We start from the raw sequence: 16,897 nt of genomic DNA, 5'->3' as shown, positions 1-16,897 counted from the left end.
GGGAAAAAGAGACTGGAAAAATAATTGTACTAATAATTTACCAAATAGAGATTGGTGGTACAAAGCAAAAGCATAAGGTGATATTATGCAGGGAAAACTGATCTAACCTGGAAGATCACGAGGTTGTACTGAGGAAGTGATGTTTAAACTGAAACCTGAAGGAGAAGTAGGAGAACCTGGATTCTGAACAGAGAACACAGTATTCGCTCTAGGGTGGAAAGGAGCCAGCTGCCTTCAAGGAGCAGGAAGACTGGTAAGCAGGAAGGTTGGAAGTGAGGAAGAGAATGAACTGCAGATGAATGCAGACAGGTGGGCAGGCTGGACCACAGGCCATGAGGACTTTGAGATTTAAACTGGGGATCATGAGAAGCTCCTGAAGGGTTTTAAGCAGGACAGGGACGTGGTCGCTGTAGCCACTGTGTACAACAGACTGGAGAGGGCAGGAGTGGGAAGAGGAGCCTGTTACAATGTGCAGAGACTCTGGTTGTCCACCCACACACATATAACCTCTCCTCGGTAACATAATTCTGACTCTTCATTGGTCATGTGCATACTCAGAATAAATGACTCTTTCTTAGCTCCCTTTGCAGCTTTGGAGGGCCATGGGATTAGGTACCAGTCACTGTGACACAGGCAGAAGTTCTGCGTGGAACGTACGGGAAGGCTGTTAAAGGGAGCTGACTCAGAGGAAGACGTCCCTGCTTGCTTTTCTGTCTTTCTTCCTTCGTCCAGCCTGCAATTCAGACAAAATGGCTGAATTCAGCAGCCATATTGGGCCAAAATAAAAATTATAAGCTAGGATGATGGAAGGGAAAGTCAGAACCCAAGATCCACCATACCAGTTGAGGGCAGCCTGCCTCCAGTATTTTAATTTTCATACATTGGAAGAGGGGAAAAAAAGAAAAAAAGAAAAAAAAAAGAAAAAGAAAAAGAAAAAAAAAAAAAAATATATATATATATATATATATATATATATATATATATATATATATATATATATATATAGTTTAAGCCACTATTATTTACTGATTTTATAGAATATACAGCCTAACTCAATCTAACGGATACAGAGGCTGCTGTATTCACCCATGTCGCCAATGGTGGCTTGGGTCATGGCAGCAGTAGAGTTGGGAAAGGGTGGCAGCAATGAGATATGTCCAGAATGTAGATCAACAAAACCTGTTGAACATGCAGACTTGAGAGAGGGTAAGGGAGAGGGGTAAGTTTAGACCAAATCCCAGGTTGGTACAATTCCTGTGCTAGAAATGGGGAGGGGGGAGTCATCGTGAGTTTCTTTTCAGATATTTTGAATTTGAGCTGCCTGTATAAACCCTTAGACATCAGAATAGACACCAGGCTGGGAGATAAAGACTGGAGAAGTCATCAGGACCTAGATGCTAACCCGAAGCCACCGGAATGGATGGTGTCTCGTTGGGCAAGTGCAGAGTGAGAAAAAAAGGCCCCAGAACAGAACTTCAAGAAATCCCAACTCTTGAAGGAGACAAGAGGGAGTAGCCAAAAGGAAGCAGGAGCACCATGGGGGTCACAGGGGGAGATAAGCGACAACTGTTTGCTGCATGAACAACAAGGGCTAGGGGCCGTCACAGAGGAGGGAGGTCACTTCCTGCTGGCCTTCCAAGAACAAGGAAGCAGGCCCAAGAGACTCAGACGAGCCAGGAGGAGAAGGAAAGAGAAAGGAACATGGGAAGCAGAATGTTCTGAGAGGCTGGCATGGGGGGGAGGAGGTTACCGGAGAGGGACTCAAGAGGGGCCTCCATTCCAGGAGAGAGCGAGGAGAAACCATCCCCTCCGGGCTGGCCCCCAGAGCCAAGAGCCCCGTCAGCAGCTCCTGAGCTCAGTCAGGGACAGTCACAGGGGGACCCCGGGCGGCCCAACTCTGGCCGAGTGGCTTGGTTGAAGGTGGACAGACTTTCATTCACCACACTGAAGCTTCTTTCAAACACTGTCTTAGTTTCCCATTGTTACTTGAATGAAGACTTAAAGGAGTGTAGAATAGAAATAAGGGATTTTATTTACTCAAATCTGCATGAGCAGTCAAAAAGAAAGAATCGATCTTTATATACCGAGGGTTAACAGTCACAGTAATGTTACTAACTTTTCTTCAAGGTCCACTATTTGGAGGTTTTGCTTTAAATTCATTTAAATTCAACTGATCACCACAACAACACTATGAGGTGGTGACTATTATTCACATATGAAGAAAATGGCAAAGTCGTTTTGTCTGGTGTCATATAGCCTAGTGAGTGACAGAGCCCAGGATCTGAATACTGTCCCTCTGACATCAGAACCAATGTCGCCTGTTTTAGTAAGAAAATCTTTTTCTAATGCTAAAAAAGAGCATTCCGAGCCATTACGGTGACTCATGGAAAAATTAAAATTAAAATTAAAATAATTTCTACTTCACTTGAGAACCGAGGGAACTGGTCAGAGACGGTGAGTTGTTTTTGTTGCTCTCACTGGTCTGTCTGGTAACTCAGAACGAAAGGAACCTGGTCTTAGTCAGCTCATGGTAGCCTGGCCTGCTGGTTCCCAGGCCTGTTCCTTTAAGGCAGAGCCTCTTCCATGTGCCTATGACAGCTGGAGACGGTTCAGACAACACTGTCAGTTCTGCCCACGAGAACAAAGCAAGAGGTCGTGACCCCGCATGTGACCCAGACACAGAGGAGGTCAGGTGGGCGAAACTGTTCCACTTTTAGTCAAAGTTCACCTATGTAAAAGTGAGTCTGAGGCCGTGTGTCTGGGGCCCTGGAACAAAAGAACCAATATTTCCACTGAAGACACAAATAGACCCCAGTGTTTCAAGTGAAGGACCTTCAGAAGCAAAACATCACTGAGAATCCAGCGGGGGTGATGAAGCTACGCTGAGGTGTCTGGGCTAAGCAGTCATCATGATGTGGAGGTTCTGGATTAACCCAGACATCGGCAAGCGCTTCTCAGGCACAGAGGCTCTTCGCTCCCCACACCCAGACACACGTGGGCTGGCAGTCAGCGAGGCTCTGCACGAGGCCATGAGCGTGGTTAGAAACCCACCATGTACGGATCGTCCCTGCAGGCGCTGGGACAGGGACGGGGGTGTAATGACAAGCAGAAGAGGTCTCTGCCTTTTTCGGTTTCCTTTCCTATTTTTGCATTTGGTTGCTGCGCAGAAAAGAGCAAACACAGCAGGCTTACAACTGCTATGTGAAAAATTTTTTTAATATATTTTATTGATTTTTTTACGGAGAGGAAGATAGAGGGATAGAGAGTTAGAAACATAAATGAGAAAGATTCACCAACCAGCTGCCTCTTGCACATCCTCTACTGGGGATGTGCCCGCAACCAAGGTACATGCTCTTGACTGGAATCGAACCTGGGACCTTTCAGTCCACAGGCCGACGCGCTATCCACTGAGCAAACCGGTTTCGGCACAACCGCTATTTGGCTGGCCACTGGCTGGCACCTGGGGACTCGGACTTTAGGAAGTGCCCGTGGTTCCCAGCTCTGATAAGAACAGCTCACTGTGCCCAAACTGTAGGAACTGTATGGTTTATGCAGAACATCTGCTTCTCCTTCTGAAGTCTGAAATTTGGGTGCATGCTCGTCAGAGGGTGCCTATATGACCTACCAGCCTCCAATGAAAAACCTCGGCCCATGGGCCTCCAGTGGGCCTCCTGTCGTCATGTGTTGTCAGTATTTCACATGTGCTGTCACAACTCATTGCTGGACGTGTAGAGCACGTCCTCTATGGCTCCACTACCAAAGGACTCTCGCAAGCTTGTGCCCGATTTCCTCCGGACTTCACCCTCATGCCTTTTGCCTTTGCTGATTTTATTGTCTCCTTATTGTAACAAACGATAGTCCTGAGTATAACAATATGCTGAGTCCTGAGAGTCCCCCTCACAATTAATCAAACCGGGGTTGGCAGGGTCTTGGAAAGCACCCCCGATCCTCTAGAGTAGGGGTGTCGAACTCAATCAGAGAAGGGGCCAAAATCTAAAATCCAGCCTAAATCGCGGGCCGAATGGTTTACTGAACAGTCATAAACTGACAATGTCATAAACTGACAGCGGAGTGCAGTGATGACAGCGCGGTGCGGGCCACATTGCAAGGCCTGGCGGGCTGGATTTGGCCCGCGGGCCTTGTGTTTGACACATGTGCTCTAGAGCATGTGGCAAACTGGAATGAGCTTTGGAGTAAGAAAGACCTGATTGATATGCCAATTTTGACACTTACTAGCTGAGAATCACTGAGTTCATTAAAATCCCTACGCCTCGGATTTCTCTGAAAATCAGAGAGTAAAACTTGCCTCAGATGATGAAGGTGGTGAGGATTAGTATGTGGTAGATGCTCAATGAACATTATGTCTTTGTCTCTTTAGACTAACCTGTGAATGGCACCCCTGTGGTTGCGCAGGGCAATACCAGGCAGCCCGAAGGAGGCTCGCTTTACCATCCTTCCTTCCACTGACGTGTGTGGAAGTCGTTCATGCCAGCTCCTGAGAGGCTATTGTGTGTACCATTTCCCTGCTGCACTTTCAATGCCAAGGTGGTGGCTGGAAACCAGCCATGGTGGGAGTATTTACACCATAGAAACTGGCAAACCCTAAAAATCAGGACTTCTTCCTCTACTCCCAGTTACTAAACATCTACCACTACACCACTATCCCCTTCCTTTAAAAATCAAATAAAGCCGAAACCGGTTTGGCTCAGTGGATAGAGCGTCGGCTTGGGGACTGAAAGGTCCCGGGTTCGATTCCAGTCAAGGGCATGTACCTTGGTTGCGGGCATATCCCCAGTAGGGGGTGTGCAAGAGGCAGCTGATCGATGACTCTCTCTCATCGATGTTTCTAACTATCTCTTTCCCTTCCTCTTTGTACAAAATCAATAAAATATTTTTTTTTAAATCAAATAAAGCTGAAGTTTCTCCCAGACAGGTTTTATTGCCTAACCAAAGACAGCAGGCAGATACGCATTTCTTGTTTTTTCTTTTTTTTTTTTTTCTTTTTTTTTTAATATTTTATTGATTTTTCTTACAGAGAGGAAGGGAGCGAGGGATAGAGAGTTAGAAACATCGATGAGAGAGAAACATCGACCAGCTGCCTCTTGCACACTCCCTACCGGGGATGTGCCCATAACCAATGTACATGTCCCTGACTGGAATCGAACCTGGGACCTTTCAGTCCACAGACCGACGCTCTACCACTGAGCCAAACAGGTTTTGGCCAGATACGCATTTCTAAAAAGAAACAGACTACATGAAAAGATCCTCCATGTTATCAGGCATAAGGGAAACTCAAATCAGAAACACAAGGAGATACCAGTTCACACAAACTAGGGTGGCTGGAATAAAAAGAGATGATAAGTGTCTTAAGGAGGATGTGGAGAATGAGAGCCCTCCTACACTCTTGGTGGAAATGTAAAGTGGTCCCCCTTTTTTAAAAACCCATTGTTTTTCTTTCTTGGTTTTCCTAGTACCCTGTTTCCCCGAAAATAAGACAGTGCCTTATATTAATTTTTGCTCCCAAAGATGCGCTAGGTCTTATTTTCAGGGGATGTCGTATTTTTCCATGAAGAAGAATACGGTACACATTTATTGTTAAGTGAAAATAAAGGAAATTTATTACCTGTATACGGTACGGTAGTACGGTAGTTGTCAACACAAACCAGACAAACTGTGGATCCCACAGTATCAAGAATTTACTCATTTGTTCAATGACAATCATGTCATCATCTTCTGGAACATCATCATAACAATCCAATTCCTGAATTTCCTGGTGAATTTCTTGTGAACTCCATTTCTTTTAGAATCAGTGGACCAAATCTCTCATGTTTAGCCTTGGGGGGGGGGGGGCCTTATTTTCGGGGGGATGCCTTATATTTCACTCAGAAGGAAACCTGTAAGTAGGTCTTATTTTCGGAGGATGTCTTATTTTCGGGGAAACACGGTACCAGTCTTTAGGACTCTATGCCTATTCCTTTACACGGGCAGTTCATCCCTTTGAACATTTTAGTGACCCTTTTTAATAATTTCCAGCTGCTTTTTCTTTGTCTCAAGGAATGGTTAAAGCTATATGCAGTTTTCCAGTTGTTAATTATGTAATTTTGTGCCATCTGAATTTATATGATCTAATAGTTTCTGACTTGGCAGATGATTTATGGATCATGGCAATCACATCAGCATCAGTAATAACTAATTATTTTAAAGCTTCAAAATGTCTTTACCACCTTTTCTAATTAGATTTTTACAATTGTGTGAAATAGATAAGGCAGATGCTAAAGGTAGAAGTGCAGATGTTATGTGTAAAGTTTAGTAATTTAAAATCATGGAATAGAAAACAAAGAAACTAAACCTCTTTCTGAATAAAAGTAAAACAAAATATTTCTGGTGGTGTGCCAGAGTCCCCGTGGAGGAAATGAAAGCTACATGCTGACATGTTAAGTAAGGGTCATTTAAGTTTCTTTTGTGTAATCTTTGTGAAACTCAATGCTGAAAAAATTTAGGAACCAATAGATTATCTGAGAGTATGGAAAGCAGCTCACTTTTACTTTCAAAAGATCTTTTAATGACTTTATAAATTTACTGTAAAACCAAGGAAACTATAAATTCTACATTATTTTCTTTTTTTGCTCTTGATCACTTTAGTTTTAATTTTTTTTTTTTTAATATCTAATTTCTTGCCTGATCGGCATGGCTCAGTGGTTGAGTGTCAACCTATGAATCAGGAGGTCACAGTTCAATTCCCAGACAGGGCACATGTCCAAGTTGCAAGTTAGATCTCAGTGTAGGCAGGCAGGAGGCAGCTGATCAATGATTCTCTCTCATCATTGATGTGTGTTTTTTTCTCTCTCTCTCCCTCTCCCTTTCTCTCTGAACGGAATAAAAAATTTATTTATTTATTTAATTTCCCATTCACCCATTTCTTTCACCCCCAACTTCCACCTCTGGCAACCAATCTGTTTTCTATATCTATAAGTTTGTTTTCTTGTTTAAGATTACACATATAAGAGAGATCATATGGTATTTGTCTCTCTGATTTGTTTCACTTAGCATACTGCCTGAGAGGGTCTATCTATGTTGTCACAAATGGCAAGATTTCAGTCATTTTTATGGCTCAATAATAATCACATCTCCTTTATCCATTCATCCATTGGTGGATAATTAGGTTGTTTCCATATCTTGACTATTATAAACAACTAGAGGCCTGATGCACGAAAATTCATGCAAGAATAGGCTGCCAGCGTCAGCTTCCCTCCGCACCTGGGACCCGGGCTTCCCTCCTCCAGCAGGTGGCAGGCACCCGGGACCCAGGCTGGCTTCTCTCTGGCCCCGGTTTCATCAGAAAGAACATCCAGAATGATGTCCAGTCTAATTAGCATATTATCATTTTATTATTATAGATGCTGAAATGAACAGCAATATATACAATGGGGTTATATATCTTTTTGAGTTAGTGATATCATTTTCTTCGAATAAATACCAGAAATGGAATTGTTGGATCATGTGGTAGTCCTATTTATATTTTGAGGAACCTCCATGCAGTTTTCTATAGCAGCTAAACCAATTTATAGTCCCACCAACAGTGAACAAGGGTTCCCTTTTCTCCACATCCTTGCCAACACATTATTCTTGTTTTGGGTTTTTTTTTTTTATAATAACCATTGTAACAAGTGTGAGGTGATATCTCATTGTGGTTTTGATTTGCATTTCCCTGAGTATTCACGGTGCTGAGCACTTTTTCATGTACCTATTGCTCATCTGTATGTTTTTTGGGGGGGAAATGTCTATTGAGATCTTCTGCCCATTTTTTACATTAGATTTTTAAAACATTTTGCTATTGAATTATATGTGTTCTTTACGTATTTTTGAATTGAATATCAACCTGTATCGCATATATTATTTGCAAAAACTTCTCCCATTCAGTAAGCTGCCTTTTCCTTTTTTGGGGGGTTTGCTATGCTGTATAGAACCTTTTTATTTTGATGTAATCCCATTTATTTACTTTTGCTGTTATTGCCTTTGCTTTTGGTGTCAGATTTAAAAAATCAACACCAAGAACTATGTCAAAGAACTTATGCCAATGTTTCCATTTTTAGGAGTTTTATGGTTTTAGATCTTACGTCCAAGTCTGTGATCTATTTTGAGTTTATTTTTGTGTGTGATATAAAATAGTGGTCTGATTTTATAATTTTGCATGTGACTTTCTAGTTTTCCCCATGTCATTTATTGAAGAAACTGTTCTTTTCTCCATTGTGTATTTTTTTTTCCTCTTAATTAGCCCATTGTATATTCTTAGCTCCTCTGTTGTAAATTAAGTGACCATATGTACATGGGTTTATTTCTGGGTTTTCTACTCTGTTTCATTGATCTATGTGTTGGTTTTTATGCCAATACTGCCTGTTTTAATTACTATTGCTTTGTAATATAGTTTAAAGTCAGAGAGCATGAAGCCTGCAGCTTTGTGCTTCCTACTCACAATTACTTTGGAAAGTCAGAGTCTTTGTGGATCCATACAAACGTTAGGATTGTTTATTCTACTTCTGTGAAGAATGCCATTGGAATTTTGATAGGGATTGCATTGAATTTGTAGATTGCTTTTGGTATTATGGACATTTTAACAATATTAATTCTTCTAATCCATGAGCAATAAATAGTTGTAGTTTTCAACAAACAGGTCTTTCATCTCCTTGGTTAAATGTATTCCTATTTTTATGTTTGTTATGCAATTGTAAATGGAATTGTTCTCTTAAATTCAATTTCTGATTGTTTGCTATTATTGAATAGGAATGCAACTGATTTTTGTGCATTGATTTTATATCCTGCAACTTTATCAAATTTGTTTATTAATTCTAAAAGTTTTTTTAATATTTTTTTATTGTTTAAAGTATTACATGTAGTAGTACATATATCTTCTTTTCCCCCCTTATTGTTAATGGAGTCTTTAGGGTTTTCTATATATAATATCATGTCATCTACAAACAAGAACATTTTTACTTCCTCCTTTCTAATTGGATGCCTTTTCTTTTTTTCTTGAAGAATCCTTCTGGCTAGGACTTCCAATACTGTTGAATAAGAGTGGTGATAGAGGACATCCTTGTATTGTTTTGATCCTAGGGGGAAAGCTTACATCTTTTCACCACTAAGCATTATGTTAGCCATGATCATCATTACTTTATCCTTTAGTTTGTTAATGTGATCCATTACACTAACTGATATGCGATGCTGAGCATCCTTGCATCCCTGGAATAAATTCCATATGATCATGGTATATGATCCTTAAATTCACTTTGCTATTATTTTTGTTGAAAATTTTTGTATCTATATTCATCAAGTCTATCAGCCTATAAATTCTCTTATAACATCCTTGTCTGGCCCTAGTTGGTTTGGCTCAGTAGATAAAGCATCGGCCTTTGGACTGAAGGGTCCTGGGTTCGATTCTAGTCAAGGGTACAGACCTCGGTTGCACGCTCCTCTCTGGTCTGGGCTTGTGCAGGAGGCAACCAATCCATGTATTTCTCTCTCATCGATATTTCTCTCTGTCTTTCCCTCTCTCTTCCACTCTCTCTAAAAATCAATGGAAAAATATCGATGTGAGGATAAATATAAAATAAAATAACATCCTTGTCTGGCTTTGGTATAAGCTAATGCTACCCTCATAAAATGAGTTGTGAAGAGTTCCTTTCTCTTCTGTTTTTGGGAACAGTTTGAGAAGAATTGGTATTAATTCTTCTTTAAATGTTTGGTAGAATTCACTAATGAAGTCATCTGGCCCTGGACTTTGGTTTGTTGGGAGGTTTTGATTACTGATACAATCACTGTTCAAATTTTTCTTATTTTTTTTCATGACTTAATCTTGGTAGGTTGTATGCTTCTAGGAATTTCTTCTAGGTTGTACAATTTGTTCATAGTAGTATTGTATGATCATTTATATTTCTGAGGTACTAGTTGCAATTTCTCATTCATTTCTAATTTTATTTATTTGAGTTCTCTCTTTTTCCTTGGAATTCTAGATACAGGTGTGTCAACTTTATGTTTTCAAAGAACCAGTTCTTAATTTCATTGATCTTTTCTATTGTCTATTCAGTCTTTATTTCACTTGTTTCTGTTTTAATCGTCATTATTTCATTCCTAGTACTAACTGTGGGCTTCATTTGTTCTTTTTATCCTAGTTCCTTGAAGTGTAAAGTTAGGCTGTTTCACATGTTTCCTGTTTCTTGAGGTAGGCATTTTGTGCTCTGAACTTCCCTCTTAGAACTGCTTTTGCTACTTCCCATAAATTTTCATATATTTTCATTTGTCTTAAGGTAATCTTTTATTTCTCTTTTGAATTCATCTTCACCCATTAGTTGTTTAGTAGCATGTTATTTAATCTCCACATATTCATAATTGTCCTGTGTTCTTTGTGTGGTTGATTTTTAATTTCATACCATCATGGTTGGGAAAACTGCTTGATATGATTTTAATCAACTTAAATTTATTAAGACTTGTTTTGTGGCCTAACATGTTATCTATTAAAAAAACAAAACAAACAAACAAAAAAAAAACAACACAGAGCTTCTCCCAGAGAACAGCTTACGGCTTATATACTCACCTGGAATCCCAATTTTTGCCACTGCTACCTAAGGCACACTTCCAGATTGCCTGGCTCTGGTAGCCAGCAGAGCTTACGCTTGCAGTCCCATAGGACTGGATATATTTGCATACTTTAAGAAGTTGCTGCCCACCGAAACCGGTTTGGCTCAGTGGATAGAGAGTCGGCCTGCAGACTGAAAGGTCCCAGGTTCGATTCTGGTCAAGGGCATGTATCTTGGTTGTGGGCACATCCCCAGTGGGGGGGGGGAGAGGGGGTGTGCAAGAGGCTGAACGATGTTTCTCTCTCATTGATGTTTCTAACTATCCCTCTTCTATCCCTCTTTCTTCCTCTCTGTGAAAAATCAATAAAATATATTTTTTTTAAAAAAGTTGCTGCCCTTCCTGGTTTGGATCAGTGAATAGAGTGTCGGCCTGTGGACTGAAGGGTCCCGGGTTCGATTCCGGTCAAGAGTACATGCCCAGGTTGTGGGCTCTACCACCAGTAGGAGGTATGCAGGAGGCAGCCAATGATGCTCTCTCATCATTGATGTTTCTATCTCTCCCTCTCCCTTCCTCTCTGAAATCAATAAAAATATATTAAAAAAATAAAAAGTTGCTGTCTGTGGATCTGACTTCTAATCAGCTTGTATAAGTGCCAAGATCCTCCCTTTAGGACACTGACAAACTTGGCACAGCCTCGTCTATGAGGAGCTATTAAAAATACAATAAGCTTCTTGGACAAAGATTTGACAGACAACTAAGAGCTGGGCAAAGGCTGGTGGCAAGGTTCATCTCCTGCATGAATACACTTCTTCAGGACTGACTGGGAGAGGTGGTTGTTTCAACTATTGCATAAAAACCAACACAGAGAGTCAAGCAGAATGAAACAAAGAAATATGTGCCAAATGAAAGAACAAGACAAAATCTCAGGAAAACACTTACTAAAATGGAGATAAGCAATTTACCTATAAAGAGTTCAAAGTAATGGACATAAAGATGCTTACTAAACTGGGGATAAGAATAGATAAACACAATGAAAACTTCAACAAAGGGATGAAAAATGCAAGGAAGTACCAAGAAGTCACAGAGCTGAAGAAAACAATAAATGAACTGAAAAATACACTACAGGAGTTCAACAGCAGACTAGATGAAGCAGAAGAGTTCACTGAAGGGTCAGTGAACTCAAAGACAAGGCAATGTCCTTAAACAAAATGTAGACAAGATTGACTTAGCAGACATATACAGAACATCCCAAAAGCAACAGAATATACATCCTTCTCAAGTACACATGGAACAAGCTCAAGGTTTCTGTTTGGGGTGATAAAAAAGTTTTGGAACCAGACAGTGATGACTGTTGCACAATATTATAAAGGTACTTAATGCCACTGAATTGCACACTTTAAAATGGTTTTAATGGACAACTTGTTATGTGTATTTTGCTGCAATAAAAGGATTGCTTAAGAAAATTAAAAGACAAGCCACAATACAAACATGTATTTGAAAAGAATATACAAACAATGGGTTTGATTCAGAATATATATTTTATGTATTTCAAAAACAAATAAGACAGAACACCTAATAGGAAGAAAAAAAAAGGGAGGGTGGGATATCTGAACGGGCACTTCAACAGAGTAAATGCCAACAAACAATGAAAATATGTAGACCTGCTCATCCTCCTTAGTAAACAGAGAAATGCAAGTCGAAAAAAACCAACAAACAAAAAACAGTGAAACACTTCTACCACCCAGAAGCAAGAGCGAGGCTCAGGGCTGAGAACAGGAAAAGTCCAAAGTCTGAACACAACGTGAAGAAAGGCAAGTGTCCTCTCCTATTCCACAGAGCCAACAACTACTGCAAATACATCTGAATGCTTACTAACTGTTTTAAGATCTGAGAATTACATTTGGCCATGAGAGAATCTAGTGACCACATAATCTACCTTCTTCATGTAGGGTGGAACCTGAGGCACTGACTGGATAACTGACCTTCTTCCCCCCTCCCCCCCCCCCCCCCCCAATCACATTACTCTAATCCTTTTTTTTTTTTTTTTAAGAAAAAATGTATTTTTATTGATTTCGGAGAGGAAGGGAGAAGGAAAGAGAGATAGAAACATCAATGATGAGAGAGAATCATTGAGTGGCTTCTGCAGCCTATAACCCAGGCAGGCATATGCCCTGACCGAGAATCGAACCGTGACCTCCAGGTTCATAGGTCGACACTCAACCACTGAGCCATGCCGGTCGGGCCTATACCCTAAACCTTCTAACTGCTAATTAATGTTCTACTATGCTCCAGCGTCTTGATGTATAGGAATATACGGGTCACATTTTGTCACTCCCCACTCATAATCCTCCAGAATCTGCCTATCACGTTAAAAAAATCCAGAGATTTTTCCCAGGGCCCACAAAGCCATCCATGCATGATCTTCTTGCCCAGGTATCAGGACTCTTCCCCTACGCCCCACCCCATTCCACTTCAGCCCTTCGACCTCCAGGCTGCTTCTTTAGCAAAGAATCACCAGCTGCCTCCCTTGCGTTCCTGGCTTCTCTGTTACAATATCCTCCCCTAGGCTTCAAGGTGTTCATCCTCCCTGAACTCCTACAAAAACACACAGAACACAGCCAGGCAACGCCCCGTCCTGTCCTGCTTTCCTTTTCTTGGTGGGCTGGGAGACACGGATTGGTACAGCTGTACACGGTCTGTCTTTCTCCTCTAGAAGGGAAGTTCCCTAAGAGCAGCACATTCTCTATACATACCCTTGTGTCCCCAGAGCCTAGCACAGTACCTGCCACGAAGTAGGCACTTGAAGTATTTTTGTTTAGTTAATTAATTAAAGTAAAAAACATCTTTGGCTAAAGTTAGGGTAGAGATATCCACGAAGGCCTTCCTAGGCCTGGATTTGCATCCTATTACCCCACTAATGGTGGTGCTTATGAAGTACAAATCTAGGTTTCTCTACTTCTAAAAATTTATATTTCAGGTGATTCAGAAAGTTTAATGTTATTGGTTATGTATGTTCCTCCACCATACCCCTGTCCAAGACACAATTTATAACTTTCTAGGCAAAGAAAGATTTCCTCCCAACCTTTTAAGTATCCCTGTTTAAAATTTAAAATGCTTTTATTTCTTCTAATATTTTTTATTGCTTTCTCCTCATAATTTGGGTTAAATTTAATTTAATAATAAGTCTTTTATAGCAAAGTTGGGAACAGAATATCATATCCTTATGTAATATTTAGAAATAGAACAGTATACCAGTTGCTTAAAAAACAGATATAAAAATCAAGAGCTTGATTATATATCAACAATATCTAATTACAACAAACATATCACGAAAAACAACCTAGTCATAAGAGTAACTACAACCATAAAATATTCAGAAAATTTTAACATTTAACAAAAAAAGTATATAATTAAAAAAAAAAAAATTCAGACAATGGGGTGGTGAGGCCTGGGGAGGGGTACAAAGTGAGCTGGAAGAGATTAATAGGGGCGAGGCGGACTTATATAATACTTTCAACCATAAAGATTTAAAAAATAATAAATTAATTGAAAAAATAAAATTACAAAACAACTCTGATACTATTAAAGGGGAATAAATTAAATGGGTTATAGTAGACATATGCCACTTAGCTCTTGAAAGAAAAACTTTTAAAAATATAAACCAATTACAAATGTGCTTGTTTTTAGCTGGTTTACAGGGGAGATGCTTGAGGGTATTTCACTGGCAAAATCGATAGATATTATCAAATATTAGAACAAAGTAAGTCTTATGCACTCCTCAGAGGTAGATTCAGGTTTTGAATGACCTGAAGCTTATACACTTTGGGGAGAAGGCTCTCTTTTTTCAAGTGTAAAATTATGAAACAAAATTGCTAGGGCTCTTTTGGGCCCTAGAAAAAGCTGTGGGATTGAAAGGCTCTATGCTTACTCTTCTTTAATGTGATCCAAGGCAGATCCACCTCTGGTGTTACAAAAATGTAAAACTAAAGCAATACCTTTATCCCAACCAGCACCCTATCATATGCCCCATAGATCAACATCCAGAGAAAAACACCCAGAATCCAGATCAGATAGTCCCCAACAAGAGTTTCACCAACATGGGCTCAGAGATGCTGAGAATGGCAAATCATCCTACGCCAACATTCCCCTTCTTCTCCCCCGCAACCTCCCCACCAACAAGATCAGTGACCCATTTAAAGTGCGAATCACCTGGAATTGGTGGCCTACCAGGAGAATGAAACCATTATGCTTATTGCAAATATGGGAAGAGCCACACACAAGAACAGAAACTCTGAAATACATTATACAAAAAGATAAGTCGGCGATGATGCAACCTACCCAGGATGGCAGCCCCGCTGATACTTACAACGGAACTTAACTCTATGCCAGCAACAGTCCTAACTATTTCATATCCATTTACTCCTCACAAAAACCCAGGGGGAAATAACATCATTTGCCCCAGTTTATTCTTTTTTTTTTTTTTAATATATTTTATTGATTTTTAACAGAGAGGAAGAGAGAGAGATAGAGAGCTAGAAACGTCGATGAAAGAGAAACATTGGCCAGCTGCCTCTTGCACACCCCCTACCGGGGATGTGCCCGCAACCAATGTACATGCCCTTGACCGGAATCGAACCTGGAGACCGACGCTCTACCACTGAGCCAAACCAGCTTTGGCTTATTTGCCCCAGTTTAAAGATGAGGGAAATGAGGGAGATTAAGTAACTTGTCCACGGTCACAGCTAATAAGCAGCAAGTTTGGAATTTGAACCCACGCAATCTGGCTCCAGGATACAGTGTCCATTCTAACTCACGGAAGTTTTACTAACTCAGAGGTGGACCTTAGACTACAACCTGAGTTCCCTATAATGAAGAAGGAACAGAAAACAGGTGAAAAGCTGGTTCTCAAACCTCAAGGAAAACTTTATCTCACCCAGTGGATGTTGGTCTTGTTTCCTAGACATTTTAGTCAGAACATGTATCCTTTGAGAGTGATTGCTGAAAATAAAGGAATGACCCTGTTTCTAAAAACTTCTGAATTATATGTTTGATTTTTAGCATCAATCTACTCAGCTTTTTCTAAGAAAATTCAATTCTCTACCAGGTATTTTGATATTGTACTATAATCAAACAGGTCTGAGTTCATCTAAAAATCTGCCTGGCCGGCATGGCTCAATGGTTGAGCATCAACCTATGAACCAGGAGGTCACAGTTCAATTCCTGGTCAGAACACACGCCTGGCTTGCAGGCTCCCCAGAGTGGGGCGTGCTGAAGGCAACCGATCAATGATTCTCTTATCATTGGTGTTTCTCTCTCTCTCTCTCTCTCTCTCTCTCTCTCTCTCTCTCTCTCTCTCTCTCTCTCTCTCCTTCTCTCTTCTGAAAGCAGTAGTAAAATATATTTGAAAAATAAATAAGTAAATAAATAAAAATCAGCTTACTTAACTTTTTTGAAGTGCTAACCTAACTTACTAATGTATTGTGGTATATTTGTAAGCGGCTTTTTCACTGTGATGATACGCTCTACTGTTGGGATAGACTATGAATGTAATAAATTCATCTTTGAGTTGCTTGTGAGTTTTCTCTGTCACAAACCATTTCACGTATCTATGAAATGCATTTTTGTTCCTATTACTTAACCAAAAGCACTTTGAAGTTCTTAGTAGTTTCAAGCTAAGTATAACCCTTTTCAATTTCTCTCATAGAAGTATTCATAGAGAAATTTCCCTGCTATGGGTCTCCTTTCTGCACAACTCCCACTGACTGGAATGCTCAGGGCTCCCACAGCCTGGCAGGGTGCAATGAGGGCAAAACAAACACCAATGAAAAACTGTCACGGGCGCTCTTTTCAAGCCGGCGAAGGGCAGGAGGAAGGAAACACATGCATAGAGGTGGTCAGTGAAGCTACTGTTTAAGGAAGTCCCCTTGTGAGAAGTAGCGGAGTGTGGTTTAACAGTACAGTAGCCAGCAAGATAAGACATTTCGCTTCATCTAGTCAAATGGCACATGTGTCACTTCGGGGAAGGAGCCTGACTGTCCCTCAGTGCCTTCACTTGTAAATTACCAGTTGGACAAATCTGATGGGTATCTACTTTATAGAGATGCTAAGGAGAACAGAGCATGGCAAGTAGGTGTGCAAAAACCCCAGTACTTTTGTGGAACCCATGCAGTGAAAAATTGAAGAATAGACGGAAACCTTAAAACCCTGTAGGTGGAACTACCCATGTTACACCTGGTAACCCAAGGGCCAGAGAAGTTAGAGTCCGGAGTAATCCAGAAATGCGTGCCGAGTGCAAAGAGCAGTGGCACCTCAGGATAAGAACTCT

General features: G+C 40.6%; 1 protein-coding gene across 2 annotated transcripts in view; it reads right to left on the bottom strand.

The window, feature by feature from the left end:
• Nucleotides 1-16,897, bottom strand: part of TEC (tec protein tyrosine kinase) — a 112,987-nt gene that overhangs the window by 55,527 nt on the left and 40,563 nt on the right. The gene's annotated exons all lie outside the window — the stretch shown is intronic.

This window comes from Pipistrellus hanaki (assembly GCF_964339955.1).
Source record: "Pipistrellus hanaki genome assembly, chromosome: 1".
In the NCBI taxonomy this organism is placed as follows: domain Eukaryota; kingdom Metazoa; phylum Chordata; class Mammalia; order Chiroptera; family Vespertilionidae; genus Pipistrellus; species Pipistrellus hanaki.
Note: the sequence above shows the minus strand (reverse complement) of the source record. Positions and strands in the feature narration are given on the sequence as shown.